This window comes from Mus musculus, chromosome 8 (assembly GCF_000001635.26).
Source record: "Mus musculus strain C57BL/6J chromosome 8, GRCm38.p6 C57BL/6J".
Classification (NCBI taxonomy): domain Eukaryota; kingdom Metazoa; phylum Chordata; class Mammalia; order Rodentia; family Muridae; genus Mus; species Mus musculus.
Genome location: NC_000074.6, coordinates 118419858 through 118439668, shown reverse-complemented (window position 1 = coordinate 118439668; position 19811 = coordinate 118419858). Strand labels below are relative to the sequence as shown.

At 45.6% G+C, this 19811-nt stretch overlaps 1 protein-coding gene and 1 non-coding gene across 3 annotated transcripts in view; one reads left to right on the top strand and one right to left on the bottom strand.

Moving 5' to 3' along the window:
• Window positions 1-19811, bottom strand: part of Cdh13 (cadherin 13) — a 1184913-nt gene that overhangs the window by 885261 nt on the left and 279841 nt on the right. The window lies entirely within an intron of this gene.
• On the top strand, window positions 13070-13176 carry Gm24035. The gene has a single exon (XR_003947651.1). It is a non-coding gene; the product is annotated as a U6 spliceosomal RNA (small nuclear RNA).

Sequence of the window (19811 nt, the reverse complement as noted above, 5' to 3'; positions counted from 1 at the left end):
TAGTATATGTTGTATATGTAGTATGTTGCATGTGTATATATGTGAGTCATGTGCATGTGCATGTAGTATATATATGTGTGTACATGTATGTGTACTATATGTGTGTGCATGTGTGTGTAGTATGGTAGTGTGTGTATAGAATGAGTAGTATGTGTGTATGATATGTGTAGTATATGTAGTATGTGTGCATGTGTGTATATGTGTGTCGTGTACATGTGCATGTAGTATATATATGTGTGTACATGTATGTGTGCTATATGTGTGTGCATGTGTGTGTAGTATGGTAGTGTATGTGTAGTATGTGGGTATAGTATATATAGTATATGTAGTATGTGTACATGTGTGTATGTGTGTTATGTGCATGTGTGTAGTATATGTGTGTGTAGTGTAGTGTGTGTGTAATATGAGTAGTATGTGTGTATAGTATGTGTAGTATATGTAGTACGTGTGCATATGTGTGTATGTGTGTTATGTACATGTGCATGTAGTATATGCGTGTACATGAGTATGTAGTATATGTGTGTGCATGTAGTATGTGTATATTGTATGTGTAGTATATGTAGCATGTATGCATGTGTGTGCGCATGTGTGTTATTTGTGTGCAGTATCTGTGTATGTGTGTTTAGTGTGGTAGTGTGCATGCAGTATGTGTAGTGTGTGTAAATAGTATGTGTAGTATGTGTGCATGAATATGTAGTATATGTGTGTGCATGTGTGTGTGATATATATGTGTATGTATGTATAGTGTGTTTGTAGTATGTGTGTATAGTATATGGTATATGTAGTATGAGTGTATAGTATGTGGTAGATATAGTGTGTGTGTGTGTGTGTGTGTGTGTGTGTGTGTGTGTGATGTAGTTTGACTCTAACTGGGTAGATCTCCTACTAGCTCCAGAACCACCGGAAGGAAGGAAGGAAGGAAGGAAGGAAGCAGCCCTTCTGTGCCTAATGAACAAATGGTGAAGGAGTACTTTGCCTACCCAGGGTGACCCAGACCATCAGGGAAGCCCCTGACTGCCCCCCTCTCCAGAGCAGGCCCAAGGCAGATGCCCGGGAAGGAGGACCAGAACTCTGCATGGAGCTTCTTCGGAGCCATCAGTCGGGACAGAGATCCAATGACCACCAAAATAGGAAGACAACCTAGAAACATGTAGAACAGGAAGAAGCCACTCGGAACCCTGAGCTCTGCACTTTTCAGAACACCAATAAAGCCCTAGTCTTAAAATAGAAAATATTTAAATTTTTATAAATTTAATTAAAAATTCTAATCTTAAAGAATTAAAACTGAAATGTTAAAAATTTAAAGAAATTATTTGATGTTTCCTTCATGACAAAAACCCACCACCACTACCAACAACAACAACAACAACCAAACAAGACAACTCTGGTATTAATAAAAATAGGTGGCCCTACCCATTGAACCACCTTATCCATACTCCAGAATGCTCTTTGAAAATCTCCCTTGCTCTCCTCCCTCATTAAAAGTTGGAAGAACACTGACCTGAGAGATGACATGTCCTTTCCCTGACACACGGAATCTGAGCCAGATGCACTTGAGCCTCCTTGAGATGACCCAGGGATTTCTGGCAAGCTGTGTGCTAGCAAATAACAGCCCAAAGGAGCTCCCTCCTGATCTGGCTAACACCCTCCTGGAGGGGCTTGCGATTGCTGTCATTAAGTCCCAGCTCAGGGACTCAGACAGAATTAGCTCTTTGTGTAATTAAGCCGAGGAACACTTAGAGTTTTGTGATATGTCTAATTTCTCTGAGCAATCCAACTACACAGAAATGCAATGACCACCAGCTGCCTCCAAAGCCCTCAGGGTACCTTGAGGGTCTGGTGGGGGGTACGATTCTGAGAGAGAAACTAGAGGAAGCCAAACTGAGGACTGGGCAGGAGCAGTGACATTGGCTTTGAGTCTAACTCAGCTCCTTGGCTCTCGGAATAACCAGAAACGAGCAATACTGTGAAAGAAAATTCCTTTGGAACCCAGAGGAGAGCCCAAAAAGGAAATGTACAATTGAAGAGCAGCCCGGTGGGGACTCGACCTGGAAGCTCGCCCTCTACCTGCGCGCCCAAACCTCGTCTGTGTTCTCTCCAGCATCCGCCTACAAAAGTCGATCCAAAGGCTTAATGAGCCAAAAGGCATTTAGAGTCTCGCATGTGAATTATGCCACCGATTCCCACTTCTTTAATTGGATGCAAATAACATCACCTGGGCTTCACATCCCAGGATCCGTCCGGCTTTTTGTCACAAGGCACTTTAATGCACCCCATTCGGAAGAGCCCGGTAGGAGAGGAAGACATTAGCTGTGAGATGTGCGAGCTTGTGCCAAATTTGCGAACACTGGCAGCCAGACCTATAGATAGAATGGGGGGTAATTTCATGCAAATTCTCCCTGCTATTCCTTGAGCTCTGAGATTAGAGATGTCAGAAATGTAAGTGTGCCACTGCTTAATAACACAAAGAGCTCATTCAGTCCTGATTCCCTAAGCTAGACCTTAAGACGGGAGAGGGGTAGTGAATATGCAGACAGAAGTTCTCAGACGGAAGCTGGAAGATGATGCTCTGTACGGAGATCCTGGTTCCTGATGGGGAAGTCGAGGCTACTGTGTAAGTCACTATGAGTCACATCCAGGAAGTATCTAGAAGCCTTGTGTGGCTCTGGACTCTGTGGTTCAGGCTGCTGCTGTGGCAGTAGTGAGTGTGTGGGCTCTGGGATGAGCCATGACTCCATGGCTCAGAGCAAGTCCCAGGAGACACATGTAGGAACACTGCTGATCTGGATGGGAGCTGAGCTTTCTCAGACACTTGCTTTACTTCCTTCAAGTTTCCCATGGGTTTCTCAGGCACAGGCTCCTCCACGTTCCCAAGCTGGTTTTTACTGGTTCGTTTTGTCCTGAAGTATCCTGATGTATCATTTAAATGGGGGGGAGGGCTTCTCAAGGATGATTTTGAATCCTACAGGTCACATGAATAAAGGGGCACTATTTAGGGACCACCTTGATCCTACTCACTGGGTCCTAGGCCTGGCATGGGATTGCATGGAAGCTCCCTGGAACTTCCGGTTTCAGTGTTTGGGTAATCCTGAGATATCCATGGGTGGCTTTAAGATTAAAAACCACATACTATTCCCTCCAGCCCTTGCTATATCTTCCACAGGCTCAACCTTTCATCCCTAACTTTCTAAGAAGAAGAGGAAGAGGAGGAAGAGGAGGAGGAGGGAGGAGGAGGAGAGAGGAGGAGGGAGGAGGAAGAGAGAGGAGGAGGGAGGAGGAGGAGAGAGGAGGAGGGAGGAGGAGAGAGGAGGAGGAGAGAGGAGGAGGGAGGAGGAGGAGGGGGAGGAGGAGGAGGAGGAGGAGGAGGAGGAGGAGGAGGAGGAGAAGGAAGAAGAAGAAATGTTCTTAGAAATCCACAGGCAGTTTCACTGATTATCAGATTTCTGTAAGAAAATGAATCTCAATTGAAACAACAGATGCCTTTCATCAACATGTGACTTCCTGTGAACGAACATGGGATTAGGCCCTATTTTCCACTATTGGCTGTGTGACCCTGTGGAAGCCCTGCAAGATTCCTGGCCTGCCTTGCTCTTCTTTATCCAATCAGGGCAACCGTACTCCCATTTCTTAGGCTAAGTGTGGGGATTGAGTTGATGAACATTTATGCCTACCATACACTAAGAAGCAAATAAATCAGCTATACACTGGTCTTTGTAGATTTATGTGATTAGAGACCAGTAAAGCAGAATCATTTGTACACAAGTGCTCGGAACACTTCTATTTTTGTTGTTGTTATATTGTTATTGTCGTTGTCATTGGCCCTCTGCAGTGGTAACTTCTTTCAAATAATGTAATGTGGTAAATGGGATGTGCGTTCAGACTCCAGAACATATACTGTTCTGCCGCTTCATCCATTCCGAGTTTCATTTTATTTTGTTTTGACGCCGCGATATGTGCCAATAGATTGGACACGTCTGCCTGTATACGCAGACAAAATGAAGAAGCAGAACCCACTCATTGTAAAAAGCACAGACTCTGTTTCTGGAAGGACTCTACACGGGCATTCAACTTGCCCAGACAGAGATCAGCCGAAACACAGCACAGCCTTGGCAGCCAGACGATGGGGCCCATTTTGTCATGTGAGACAAAGGCACTCTTTTTTTAAATAAGCATTTGTATTTTATCTTATAGACCTATTCATTCTAAATAAGCATCATCAGGGACCACTAGAAATCGTGACTCCTCACGTGGGCTCTGCCCTGCTGATTTACTAACCAGTGACAGATTGGGCAGCTGAGTGTTTTATGACTCTTGTCTACCGCCCCTTAAGATGATGGCATCCTGATTTGGAGACGCAAAGAGGTGTTACGAGCATGCCCAGGCAAAGGCATTCTCAAAAGTGATTTTTGTATCTTCTCCATGAGGAATGCCTTGTTCTACATATTGTAAGCTGCCTACAATGTTTTTTGAGATTAAAAGACAATACCAACAGACCAACAGCTGGATGGGGTACTACTGCACACTTGCAATTGTAGTCAGGGGCTTGATTTAAGGATAGCCTGGGCTACACAGAGAGACTTGATTAAACACAACATCACCCCCTCTTTCCGTCATTTCTCTCCAGCTACTAGAATAATAGCCCTTGAGTTCTTAGCTCTCAAAGGAAAAGAAGGAAGATTTGCCCTCCATTGGGAATCTATGGCAGGTTTTCCTGGCTTTTGAATTGGTAGAATAGAATGCAAGATTATAAGCAGACACATCTTAAGCAAGATGGTATATGTCATTGAAGTGAAGAGTGTGATTAATTAGTAATTTGCTATGAGTGATTTATCTTGTGCCTCCCCCCACTGCTAGAACTGCCTGCTGTGGACATCAGGTGTACAGCTGCCTCGTGCATAGTGATGAGGGTTCATGGCAGTGCGGGCTGAAAGGGGAGCTGACTTCCATGGAACCTTTGTCTTTCTTAAAGAGCCAGTTTTTATTAAACAGGCTTGAAGTCAAGAAGGGACCAGGCCCACAGAGGAAACAGAAGAGCCTGTGCTGTCCAAGCGTGTTCTCTCCCCAACCCCTGCTCTTCCCTCCCCTCCCCTCCCCTCTCCATGAGTCAGCTGCAAGTCTGCATCCCTGGGTGCCATTTTGGCCTCGCCTCAATAAGATAGTCACTCATCTTCCTACTTTCCCATTGTTACTTGCCAGCCCCTCAGTCAGTCCCCACCACACCATCTCTGTCCTGGATGTCTGAGGTAGCCTCCTTACAGTGGCTTTATGAAGTAGAGACTTTTCCCAAGCACGGCTCACTATGTGATGTCCAGTTTAATTCTGAAGTGGTCGGTCAGTGGTTGCCTTTTCTGTTCCTGGCTACCCAGCCACAGTCTCAGTCCATAGACACTGCTTCGGTCTCAGCCAGGGCACATCCCCTGCCTCTTTACAAGACTCCGTGGCTCAGCCATGTATGTCTAACACCAGCATGGAGATCTAAGGTTTAAACTTTTCTTCCCAAGGATTTTCCATTTGTTGGTCTTAGGTCTTCGAATGGCCCCTGCCACACTTCTGCCTGGGTACATCTGTCTCACCCGGATGTCCCCAGATTGCATGTCACTTCTGTCCAGAAGCCTTTCCTGTTTCCACTTGCTCTAGAGACAGTTAGGAGCTCCCAGGGTATCCTGTAGTCTCCACTGCAGGAAGCACTGAAATTGTAATTAATTCTACAGCTAGCCATTAACACTGCTTCTTTTCCTCCCCTGGCCTCTAACTGTAGAAAGAAGGACAATGGATGTGTTCATAACAGCTGCATCCTTAGTCCTAGGACAATGAAAGGTTCACAACAGGTCCTCCATAAACAGGGGGTTTACAGGAGGAAGGGAACACCAATAGCTGTTGCCCAAATCACTACTCCTTCCTTCCTGGGCCCACAACTGGACTACATTTCCCAATAGCCCCCACAGGCAGATGTGGCCATGTGACCAAGGGACAGCGACTAAGTAGGCCATCAGCAGCAGGCAGAGACCATGTGCATCTGTGGTACATGCACCTCCATGGTATTTCTGTGTCCTGGCTAGGCAGGAGGAGGCTGTCCTGAGTCACTTGGAAAGCTGAGTGTTGGAGCCCCCCAGCAGTGGAGACTACAGGATACCCTGGGAGCTCCTAACTGTCTCTAGAGCAAGTGGAAACAGGAAAGGCTGGACAGAAGTGACATGCAATCTGGGGACATCCGGGTGAAACAGACGTACCCACGCAGAAGTGTGGCAAGGGTCATTCGAAGACCTAAGACCCCCAGCAGCCTGGCTTTCTGAATGATTTTTAGAAGCAAACATCTGGGCATGTTCCGTTTCCCAGAGCTGTTGCATGGGTAGGATATGAAGGACTGCTGTGCTACGGAAACTCTGGAGGCCTTCTCATTGCTGGGATTGGCCTCCCAGAGCGGATGTATTAGTATTCAAATCAGGTGTTGGAAATGACAGAGAAAGGGGTGTGTCTTCCCAACATGCCTCTTAATATCTCACACAAATCCAACAGTTCCTATGGGTTTCTGATAACATAATATCAAAAGAGATTGGTAGATTTATTTTTGGAACAATCACCAATTTGTTCCTTCCCTTCACTGTCTCAATGAGCAATTATGAACATAGTGTGAGGAAGAGATCCCCAGTGCTTTCTAAAAGCAGTGTTGTAGTTTGTGGGGTTTGGGGTAGGGGTGGGGGTGGGGGTGGAGAAGATGGGCACACGACTGGACTACATTTCCCAACAGCCCTCATGGGCAGGTGTGATCATGTAACAAAGAGATGCCACAGCTATAGGACTCCTGAAAGCAGCCACAGATCCTGAGAGCTTGAGTTCTTTTGTAAGTATCTGTGATTGTCTTTTAGAGTCCTCCCTCTTCTGTATGTTGAGTGTAGCAGCACCAAGTGCAGGCATGTAAGAGTCTCTGGGTTGTGAGGGAAGGTGGACTGGAGCAATTGAGGAGGTCAGAAAGTCTCACCAGGCAAGCAAATCCCTTTAGAGAGAGAGAGCAAGAGAGTGAGAGAGAGAGAGAGAACTTTTCAATAGGTAAAAGTTCTTCTCTTTGTCCTTGGGAATTTTATTCAGTGGTCTTAGAACTGGGGAACTTCCTGCAGTTGCCTCTCTGTGCCCTCATGGTCTGAGCTCTTGATTTCAAGATGTGAGAAAGACAGGTTCACTCCATGATGCTAGCTTCGCTTACCAAGTTCATCTAGCCAAGTTAATGAGGGATGATGGAGCCCCTTAGCACCCTCGCAGAGCCTAACCAGTCAGCAGACTGGAGCTGCAAGATCCAGGCATTATCCCCACCTGGACCCCTGCCCCTAGAGGACGCCTGCTCCTTGAGCTGATGATGCCTTTGGCCTTAAAGGGAGAGCACAGAGCATGCCCTGGCTCGGAGGCATTCTCCCATGCTCCTGAAGCTGGCTCCACAGGCAGGAAATGCACTTGGATGCCAACTGCAGTATCAGAAGAGAACATTTACTCTCACTGAGCCACACCTGTTGTCCACAAGCCCTTGTTTCCGATCTGTTTAATCTCTGCGGAGGGAGGAGACCTGTGGGTCGCTGGCATTTTTGGCAATGCCTGGCTTACAGCACCTGGGAAAGCTACAAAGTCTGTGCTCTTGTTGGGAGGAGGTGTTGCCCGAGTAACAGATGCTGGGCTCCAATAGAGACCCAGAGGCTTCTGGGAAAGGAGTTTGAGCAGACCGCAGTACAGAGCTGTACAGAGCTGTACAGAGCTGAAAGCCAAGAGCAGGGGATTAAACAACAGTTTGTTCTTCCTGGCCCCCTGAAGACACCGCAACAGGAAGCAGGCAGCCAGAAAGTAGGCTGAGGTTCACCCTAGGGGTAGAACTGCTTCCTGGTCCAGGGTTTTAGTATACATAGTTAGAGGAATCACCTATGCTGAGCGAATCTGATTGTGTATTGACGTGTCCCTAAGACATTTTGAGCTACCTCCCATTCATTTATGTGTTCCCCTGTCTGTTTGGTTATTCTCCTATTTCATTTATTCATGCAGAACCTAGGCTCTTTGGATGGTTTCCCAAAGCTGCTTCTGGGTACCTTCATGTGCTCAGAACCTCAATTCTCCCCAGTATTGTCTGTGGTCATCCCAGTCCACATAGAGGTAGTTCTCCCAAACAATTAATCTGCCATAGTATGGGCAGCCAGTTCCTGGACGTCTGTGTTCTGCTCAAGTTCAGGCTGTCACATTTCCCACTCCTAAGTGGCCACTCCCTTACCTTCTATGTCAGAGTTCAGTAGATGCTTTCTGCCTGCTCACAGTGAGGTCTCCTCTCTGTTTCTCGACCAGTCTGCATAGTCTCTATACTCACAATCAGCTCTGGGCACCAGCTTTCCACTTTGCCTGTGGCTTCTGTATTAGACCTTAAGTTCTCAAGCAGTATAACTATGCCCTATATGTTTCTTTGTCACCTAAAGTGTGCCTGATTTATATGAAAGGTACGCGCTTCTGTGAATGAGTATAATGGGTTTGTAGGAGAATGGATATGCGAATGGTTGAATAGAAGCAAGTGAGTAACTGAATCAATCAATGGCTGGATGCATAGACTGGTGGAAGAAACAAAGAAAGAAAGAAAGAAAGAAAGAAAGAAAGAAAGAAAGAAAGAAAGAAAGAAAGAAAGACATAGATAGATAGATATACATATATACATACATATACATAATACGCACATACATAGATAGATACATAGAAGCATAGATACATAGACAAATGATCCCCACCCCATATACAACATTCAGAAAGATAGATAGACACACATACATAGATACATATATAGATACATAGATAGACAGATGATCCCTACTCCATATACAACATTTAGATAGATAGATAGATAGATAGATAGATAGATAGATAGATAGATAGATAGATGATAGAAGATACAGATGAATAGACAGACAGATACAAAGATGGGATATTGTGTAGGTAGATTAGTGAGAGAGATGGGAGGGTGGTGGGATGGGTGGATGATCAGTGGGCAGGTGGAACGTGACTGGATGGAAAGATGAATAAGTAGATGAATTGGACATATCAATGGAAGGATAGATGTGCCATGGTTGAGCAGGTAGCAGCAACCCCAACTGTCAGGGTGATAACATATGGCTCAACCATACAGGTTATGTCCATTAAGATATCTAGCCTGGCAAGGTGAGTCAGTCGGTACAGGGACTTCTGCCAAGGCTCAGGACCTCAGTTTGATCCCTGGAACCTACATGGTGAGGGAGAGAGTTCACTTCTGCACATTTTCCTGTGATCTCCATGCATGTGTTGTGGCATGCACACACGCACATGCACACACATACATAAACACATACCAAGCAAGCAAATGGAAGAAAAGGGAGAGAGGGAGGGGGAGGGAAAGAAGGAGAAGGAGGAGGAGGAGGAGGAGGAGGAGGAGGAGGAAGAGGAGGAGGAGGAGGAGGAAGAGGAGGAGGAGGAGGCAGTGGCGGCACCACTACCACTACCACCACCATCACCTGCTAATCCTGTCAGTAAGCCTATACACGTTGAGCCACCAGCAGGCCACTTGGTGGTCAGGACTCAGCAGCCTCCAGCCCCAGAACTAGAGGAGTGTAAAGGACGCTGCGATTTCAGGCTCTAGGTCAATAGGTGCAGTGTCTCCAGGCGGATATCTGCTTGCCATGCCTTAGCAGTGACCAAACCCTCTTCATAATAGTTTTAAATCATCATCTCTGACTACTGCTCCATTTATTCTTTCTTCTTTGAAATGAACCCAGCAGCAAGCTACAGGGGGTTCACTTAAAACAGAAATTGAAACAAAGGAAAATATGAAAGTCAAGTCCAAGGCTGCCTGCCTGCCCAGCAAGTGTCACAAAACAACCTCTTTGGGCAGTAGGAAGGGAGGTCAGAGTCCTTATGCCTGACCTCCTTCCAAGGCCACCAGGTTTTCCTCAAGTGGGCAGAAAAGAGAGCACTGGCATCAGTCAGCTACTGCCAACCATAGAACAGAATATGGCCCTTGCTTTTATGTCAAGTTGTTACATTTTTGACTACTACCAACTATATTACTATAATATATATATGTGTGTGTATATATATATATAATATGTATACATATATGTATATGTATGTCTATAACTATATCTCTATCTTTGCTTCCTCAAAAATAACAATATAATAATGAACCAGTTTGAGTAGCTGTCAGTTTGGTTAAAGTCAGTCTGGTTTTTCTTAATATTATTATTATTATTATAAAAAATAAATGAGGGCACTAATCATGCCGGTTGTGATTTTGACTAAGTCATTTCTGATGTAAGTTTATTAAACCATGAATTTTCTCTTGAGCTAAACTAATGACCACTATTAGGCTTGCGTCTCTATTTTAAATGATCAAAATATTCAGCAGAATATGATGAAAATTATAGATAGTGATAATTACAAAATGTCGGCATCACCTGGAATCAATTTACTCATATGTCAGCTCGGTCGCAGAGGAAGGGCCGCTTGGAGATGCACAGAAGCCAGGCTGCATGTGCTGCTGTCATTTATCCTTTAGGGACCTGTCAGGACTGGATATTTATATTCCTTGCTACCCAGGAGTCATTTCGAGCCTGCCTGCCATCCCCTTTATCAGAGAGCAAGAGAAGGATCGTCAAAGAGACACACCTTCCCCTCCTGTAAGGCCCTGACCCTCTAATGAATTTCTGAAGGCAGGCATAGCTTTCAAATAAACTCTGACAGGGCCACTTATGGTCTACAGGGGATGGAGTTCCACTTAAAATATATGGTGCTGGCCTGTCCTAATTCCCAATCCTACAAGCAAGAGGGCAGAGGTTTGGTGCCGTATAATCTGGTAATTTTCTTGATATTATGTCACAGGTTTCAGTCCTGAAGGTATCCATGCATACCTGAAACCCAGGGCAATATGGATTTTCTCTTTGCACCAAAGGGCAGAGACAGAACCCCCTAAAACTGTGATGTGTAGGTATAGATGTATTTGTATATTTAAGGACTAGTTGATTTGGGGTGGGGGGCGCTTTCCCACAAAGGAACTGGGTGCCAGAATAGAATAAGAAGTCGCTGTCTTCTCCCATGGTGACCTTCTGTCACCATCTGGTAGGGAAGAGACTTGGGGCAACACACTCACACATGCAGAAACACACACACACACACACACATATATACATACATACACATACAAACATACATACACACCCTCGTGGGTACGCACACATATGTATGCATGCACACATGCACACATGCCACTCCAAGAACTGAATTCCCATCCATGCAACCCAACGAACCATTCAGCAGTGGCAGGACAGTATGTAGAAACACACAGCACAGCTGGATTAGAGCGGAGCACACATGCAGTGTGGTTCTTTCTGACTTTCCCTGGACTCTTCAGCCCTGGCCCTTGGAGTGAGCCACCACCATTCTGCACCCGATCCTAAGGCCTGATTCCTAATCTGTTCCAAACCCCTAGAGTCCCAAGGGAAGAAGAACACTGTCTGCGGGACACCAGGCCATTGCTCCCACATCAGTCATCCTTGTGGTTATACAAGAATTCCCCCAGGGCTGTCTCCTGGGTTCTTAGTTCCATGAGAGCAAACTGTCTGTCACCTGCTGACTGAGTGACCTTAGACACGTGTTTGTCCGAGCCTGAGTATCCTTGTCTATAAAACTGGGGAGATAGAACCTCCTTTTAAGGGACTGAATTTTCCAAGTGCTTAGTACATTATAAATGCCATTTCACACGTCAACCACATTGCATAAGGAAGATAGGCAACCATGAGAGCTGGATGCTGCCTCTTGTCTGATGGACTGATGCATCTTCTTCTAATCCTTTCTAATTTTGGCTTCATGATTCTCCTGCCTCTTAGAAATTCTGACCATTTTCTTCTCTTTCTAGGATCCAAGCCTGTCCTTCTGAGATAGATCGATACACACAGCAGCCTCCAGGGCTCACTCCTGGTCACTCTCTTCTCAGACTTACATTTGTGTTGAAAACCTTTACAATCAGAGGAGCAAGGGTACTTCAGCTCCCGGGGCTCAGGCATCCAAGTTTGGATGGCGGTGGTGCTGGTGCCTTGCTAGCCACCTTCTATCTGCGAATAACTGGGGCCCAATAGCCTTGTATACTGTGAACACACTATGGGGGCTAGGGATATCGCTAAATAGATTTTTTTTAAAAAAGCATACCAAGCAAGCATGATGGCCAGACTTTGGATCATAGAACCTACGTAAAAGCTGGATGCATGTGGGGACCTTCTGTAACCACAGCACTCAAGAGGGAGAGACAGGAAACTCCAAGGAAAACTAACTAACTCAATGTTGTGGAAGTTCCTTCCTTTGATGATCTGTGAACAATGTCTACCCTCACCTCTCATGGCAAACCAAAGTACAATTCTACCAGTTCACTCTGAGAACCAATGTGTCTATCCGCTTTCTTACAGGGAATGGGTACAGCATTATATGGGAGCATGGGTAACCTCAAATCACCGGGAACGGAAAACATTTACCCAGCATGGATGGTGGATTCTTCATAGGAATGTAGTTGGAGCTCCCTTACACAGCCCAGACATCCTTTTGCCCCCCCCCCAGGAGATAGTCAATTAAAACAGACTTGTATACACATGGCTGGGAGGAGGGGTTGCCCCTGACTCCTCTTTCTGGGAGAGAATTCCTCAATCCACAGGCCTTACAGAGATAGACTCCTGAAAGATGGCACAGCTGGTTTTATGAAGAGGGGCAGGTGGGCTGGATGGATGGTGCTTCATGGCATTAAAGTGGCTGGACTTGGCAAGTTGGTTTCAATAAATATAGTGGAAAACAACCTATAAAGACACTACTAAAATGTCAACTTTAGACATCTATATCCCCACATACAGGCACATACATGATGCACACCTGTATACATGCATGCCCGTACTTAAGAGATCCTCTGTATATACCATACAATATGCACGTACAAACCTCCTGCTATACATATTGAGAACCACCTATGTATAGCAATACCGTAATCTAACCTAGTGCTTTATATGGTATAACAAACAAAGACAATTTTAAAACAGAAAATCTAGTGCTGGCTTCAGCAGCATGTATACTAAAATTGGAACAATATAGAAAAGATAAGCATGGCCCCTGCACAAGTATAACATGCAAATTCATGAAGCATTCCATATTTTTGGCTCCAGGACCCAACAGGGATGAATTTAGCCAAAATATCAGAGGGGAGAGAGAACCTGTAGAGACCACCTCCAGTAGATAGACACAGCCCCCACTTGAGGGATGGGGGCCACCCACCCATCTCAAAATTTTTAACCCAGAATTGTTCCTGTCCAAAGAAAAGACAGGGACCAAAAAAAAAAAAAAAAAATGGAGCAGAGACTGAAGGAAAGACCATCCAGAGACTGCCTCACCTAGGGATCCAATCCATCTGCAGACACCAAACCCCAACACTATTGCTGATGCCAAGAAGCACTTGCTGACAGGAACCTGGTATGGCTGTTCCCTGAGAGGTTCTACCAGCACCTGACCAATACGAATGCAGACACAGCCAACCATCGGACTGAGCCTGGGGACTCCAATGGAAGAGCTAGGGGAAGGACTGAAGGAGCTAAAGGAAACTGTAACTCCATAGGAAGAAGAATATCAACTAACCCGACCACCCAGAGCTCTCAGGAACTAAACCACCAACCAGTGAGTACACATGGAGGGACCCATGGCTCCAGTTGCATATGTAGCAGATGATGGCCTTATCTGACATCAATGGGAGGGGAGATCCTTAGTCCTGTGAATGCTTGATGCCCCAGCATAGGGGGATGCTGGAGAGTTGTAAGGCAGGAATGAGTGAGTGAGTGGGTGGAGGAGCACCCTCATAGAGGCAAAGGGGAGGGGGGAGAAGGGAGATGGAATGGAGGGTTTGTGGAGGAGAAACCAGGAAGGGGATATCATTTAAAACGTAAATGAGTAAGATTACTAATGATAAAATAGAAAATCTAAGACTTGAAACGAAGGGGAAGGTACAGCACTAACTCAGGGAGACACTGCACCTGTATGATGATAATGATGTACAATGGAAGTGAAGAGGAGAGGAGAGTGTCACAAGCTGTGACAGTCACTCAGCAGGCATGAAAGAAAACATCTATGAAAAGGGAGAGTGTTTTGATTAACATTTTTTTTTCCTTTTTAATCATTGAGATTAACTTGTATTGCTACTTTGCCTACATCATAAAAAGAAGCGGTGGCATTTAGCATCAAGGTAAATTAAATGAGCATATTCAATGTATTATCCTACCCAGGGTAGGGAAGACACACAGTTCTTAAAAATCTGTTGCAGACATTCTAAGAAAAATGGGGGCTTTGGAAAAGGTCCAAGTTCAAATTGACTAGCTTTGGAAACAATCAGTTGGAGATACGATGCCTTCTGTGCAGCCAGAGCTCATAAGTTATGGTAATCTCTCATCTTAACTAAAGGAAGAGGAGGGGAACGCACAGAGGTACAGAGATAGAGGGAGGGCATCTGGAGGGAGGAGCACAAAGATGCAGAGAGGAAGAGCATGGGGAAGGGGGTTAAAGAGATGCTTCCAGCTACAAGGTAGTAAGTACATAGACATTGAGCTTCCTATGCTAAAAGTATGGGTTCTAAGGAAAACCCTTATTTGTATAGAGCATCAACAGAAACCACAAGAGAATGCCTCCTCCATATTCAGTTTAGGAAGAAGGTCGGATTCATCATCAGGGTCAAGGAAAGTGGATTCAAAGCAAGCCACGTAAGAACGAAGACTTCTAGGACAGGAAGACTTGACTCTCCCTGGGTTTCTCAAACCAGCATACCTTTGTTTTAGGAAGAGGATTACCAGGGTATGTAAGACTTGTTAAGGAAGACAAGATTTTCTTTGGGAGAGATCTCTCTACTGTACCTGCACACATAACTCGGTATTTGCTTGCTATTCGCTTTATAGCAAAGAAGCCCTGGGTACTTTGCTAGGCTGCATCTGACTCTCAGTGATACCCGCTTTTCTCAGGTGTTTGCTCTCCTGTGCCTCCCTAACATGAAGTTGGATCAAGATTTAGTGACTTGCTTTGAAGGAACTGAACATGGTCTTCCATGATGAAGTAGTGGAAAGGCAGAGCTTTGGCAATGTGGGCACCCATCCATCCATCCATCCCTCTGATCTCCTCCATCATTTGCCTCCATGAGGTAAGCTGCCCTGTGGGGGAGACCACAGGGGCCTTTCCTTATCCAACAGCCAAGCAGCAACCAAGGCGTGCAGGCCCATAGCCTCAAAAGACAAAATCCTCCCCACATCTTCATGGGTATATTCAGAAACTAACCTATCAGACTCATATAAATGAAGCTTCGGGTCCCAGGTAACCTTGATGTTAGCCTCAGGTATGGCTAAGCAATCTCCCGAGTCTCCATACCCAGATATCTTGCAATAGCTTTCATGTAAACAACAGTGTTTGAGGATAATTTGTCACATGCCAATAGATTTGTCACTGGTACAAACACATGATATATCAGAGTGCAGAATTTGTGGAATGAGAACACATGTTGTATCTACTGCAGGATTCCACACAAATCCATCCATGGCAGCTTGAGATGTATAACTCTGCGAGGTGCCCTTTACAGCAGGCATGATGCAATTTAATATTGGACAATATTAAAGTTCCATGAACATGTCTTCTCTACAGTCTAAGTTCTTGTGAGACTCACACTTAATTTTCTATAATATTTTCTGGCCCCCACAGGGTGACACCTCCTTGGCTCTCAGTTTCCTTACTTGTAAACTAGATTTAAAAGTCCCAACCTCCCCTATCTTGTTGGAAAGAAGGATGTTATGAAAGTCAGTGTCTGACACACAGCAGAAGCTAGACAGGAACCCCAAGACTAACCAGAAACTCCTGCATTTTGGTGCTGGGTCAAGTGTGCCTGGTTCTGTCCTTTGCCTAATGTGGACTGTGACCTCCTACCTTGTCTCTACTAGCAGACAATAGGAACAGCGCCACTGCAAAGCAGCCTAGCATTTTAGTACAGCAATTCCCCGAACAGTGTCTGATTATACCCTGAAGGACCAGGTGTCCCATTTGGAAAGCAACCCAATCCCATCATCAACCCATCTTTGTGAAAGAAAACAAAAAACAGACAGGACCAGGCCTTATTCACTTGGAGCCAGTGTCCCTCAAACACACGGGTGATAGCACTGAGATTCTAATTTGAAAAGAAGGTTCATTTGCAGGCTCTTTGCACCACTACAGTAGCTGCCATGGGGTCCAGCTGGTCCCATTTACTACAAGAGGGGCCACAGACTTGGAGAGTCACGCTAAGCATGGATACTTCTTAAGACCCATCTAGAACCTCTATGAAATGAGCATCCTGTGCAATATGAATTACAGGAGTCAGCCTCAGAAGGACTACAGTACCATATGTCACTTCCCTTCCTCTAGTTCTGTCCACTGACAAAAACAGAGCTCTGTTCTTGTCCAAACAAAAGTGGAGATACACACAGGCTCAAGGACCTGTCCTCCCATATGCACCTATTGGCTATTACTTGAAGAGCCAACTTTGTGGCTAGCCATACACTGGGAGTTTCTTGGAATTAGATGAAATGGACCAACATGTGTTAATATACCACTCTTCTCACTAAGGGTTCAGTCGATGCCAGCAACCTACCCCTGGGCACGGCTTATGGGGTAGCTCTAACTCTACTCCATCTCGCCAACAAGGAACATGCAAGTCAGAGAGAGGGGTTTTCCCAGTTCGCACAGCTGGGACATTAAAGAACTGGACGTCGCACCCATGTGGGACTGAATCCAAAGCTGTCATCGCTACGTGACAAGGCTGTGTTGACTTTTTACCAGATGGTTCCTGAGTCTAGTGACTGCATTCCAACTACTTCCCATACTGTGGTGACTGCAGGCAGTTGTAAGAGGCTCGTGCATGGTTGAGGAATTTGGGACTCAGAGAGGTGCTGGAAGTCTCAACTGGGGAGGCTAGCACACAGGGCATCATTGTAGTGCCTGTGAGAGGATTAGCGTGTCTGGGACCTTCTTGTGGGCACTGCACCTGTGTCTCAGTCTTACTTTTGGGTGTTGGTACCATGACCCATTTCCTGTCTATGTCAAGGCAGTTTAGTTGCCAAGATCATTACCACTCACTCTCTCCCCTGCAGTAGGCATGATGTATGCATCTGTCATGGTCGAGAAGGCAAGTGGCCAGGCCAGGAGAATGAGCCCAGGCACACCAGTTTTGACTCAGTGTCCTCTTTATGACTATAAAGGTTAATACGGAGTCATTTCCAGGCTCTGTGTGGTGTGTTCTCTTTGCACCCCCGCCTTGTGGGTTTCCTGACTGACAAACGCAGGGAGCATGCAGTGCTTTCAGGATGGAGCCAACCCCCCAGAAGAGTTTGGTACAGGATGATAGTGACAGTCAAGTCATTTGGGAGAAAAGTTGCTGGGGGTGGTGGTGGGGGACAGCACCGAAACCAGCTAATGGTAAATGGTGTTGGATAGAAAATAAAGTCACCTTGTTCTGAAGGTGGATTTAAACGTCAATGAGTGCCTGCTCTGCACCACGTAGACTTCTAAGGGCTGATCCATGGACTCACCACGTCTCCCAAGACATATGAGACAGGTACTCTAAGTATCCACGATGCACACACAGGAAAGCTAGGGCACATGGAGATCTGACAGCTGTGGTAAAACTGTACAGATATAAAGGGAAGAAGTATGTACTGCCAGAATCCACACTGGACCACTCACCACTCCAGAGCCTTTCCCTGGGCTGATAATTACACAGACGATGAAAAGGTATTCTAGGGAAACAGCGTGACCGAGTCATTGTGTATACGCAGAAGCAATATCCCTAGGTGAGTTAGGATGAAAGAATGGAATGGCGGCAACCTAGGGGTTGAGGACTAATTCAGCAGGTTCTAGAATCACCTAGGAGACAAGTCTCTGGGCACAGCTCTGGGGAATATGTAGATTAGATTAATAGATATGGGAGACCCAGCTCAACCATCAGTGACTCCATATCATGGGCTGTGCTCATGTTCTGAATAAAATGGAAAGGATGAGATGACCTCAGTACCAGCATTCATCTCTCTGCTTCCTGCCTGCAGATAGAGTGTCACCAGCTGCCTCATGGCCCTGCTGCCTTGATTTCCCCACTATGACGGCTGAATCTTCAAACTGTGAAGTAAAATAAACTTTTCCTTCCTTAAGGAGTTGTTGGAGATTCGGGCAGGTTGCGGCGGGGAGGGGGCAGCTTTTGTCTCAATAACCAGAAAAGAAGCAAACACAATAAGCAAAAATTTTATATTGTTTGCCTCAGCTGAGTGACTTGAGTTATACTGAGCTCTTAGGCCCAGAGGCCTACAGTGGATGCCCCCAAATGTAGATAGTACTGAACAGGGTGTGCTAAGTATTTCCTATATACATCATCTATCTTTGATAATGCTTCATTTGTAAGTCGGGCAGAGTAAGTGATTGTAAACAAAACAATGTAGGAAGCAGGGTTGACCGTGGGCAAATGAAACCACTAATAAGGTGTCCCAATGTTCTTCACGGTGGTAGAGGCAATACATGCCTATGGATCTAGGTACCTAGAGGGAAACCTAGAATGTACTGGAGAATCATGAGTTCTTAAAGTACCCCTCGACCATGAGAGTGCCTGAAAACACAGAGCTGGAACTGCCTAGTGCTTAAAGGGGGCTTCTCAGTGTACCTCTGATAATACAGGGTCATGATCTCCCATTACCATCACTTCCCCTGCAGGACTACCAATAGCAGTGCTTTCGGTGCCTCTAAAATGGCGCTGGGGAAGAGGAGTGTGGCCGTTGGGGCAGACTTCACGATGTTTTAATCTATCATGGGGATAGTCAAGGTGGGAAAACTAGAGAGAAGAAATGGGAACCTGCACAAAGCAGGGTTCTTGTGGCCAAGAAAGACAGCAAAGAGAAAGAGAGGCATTCATTTCTAGCACTACAGAGCACTGACTTAGCCTGACTGTAAGTATTTCTGCTGGCTTAGCCTATCCAACCTTCTCTGCCTGGGCCTCCTTGCTTTGGTCCAATCGGAGCTGATTCTGAGAGATGAAAATATCCAGTTCAAAGCTGCAATCCTCCATGCAACCTAAGTAACATTTCTTCCCACCCAAACCACTAGCACATGATTCCCATTTTCTGAGAATCAGGATCATGTAACACGAGGGTACTCCTGGCTCTTCCCAATGGCTGCTTCTATGACTACCATGTGACTATAGCTCTTATGAAGAGAGACCAGGAAAGTATGCTGGCATAGTTACTACAGGCTTGGCATCTGTAGTTTAACTTAATGATTTCAATGGTCAACTCTGTAACTATGATGTGGGACCGATTTCCCTACCCAAGTCTTAGCTTTATCATTTGTTAATGAGGGATGATGGAGTTGGTGATTGTTCTAGTTTCATTTCCACTACTGTGATCAAACAGCCTGACAAAAATCAACTTAGAGGAGGAAGGGGTTCATTTCAGTTTCTGGATCCAGTCTAGAGTCAATTATTATGAGAAAGCCAAGGCAAGAACTTGAAACAGCTCCTCCCATCACATGCATTGTTGAGGGTAGAGAGAAATGGGTGCATGTACGCTTACCTTGCTCCTTGCTCTATTTTCCCACTCTACTTTTACACAGGCCAGGATCCCCTGACTAGGGAGTGATGCCGCTCACACTGGATTGGGTCTTCCCACAATCATCTTAAGACAATCCCCTGCAGAAATGCTCACCTCACAGGACAACCTAAATATAGACAGCCCCTTATTGAGACTCTCTTTCCAAGT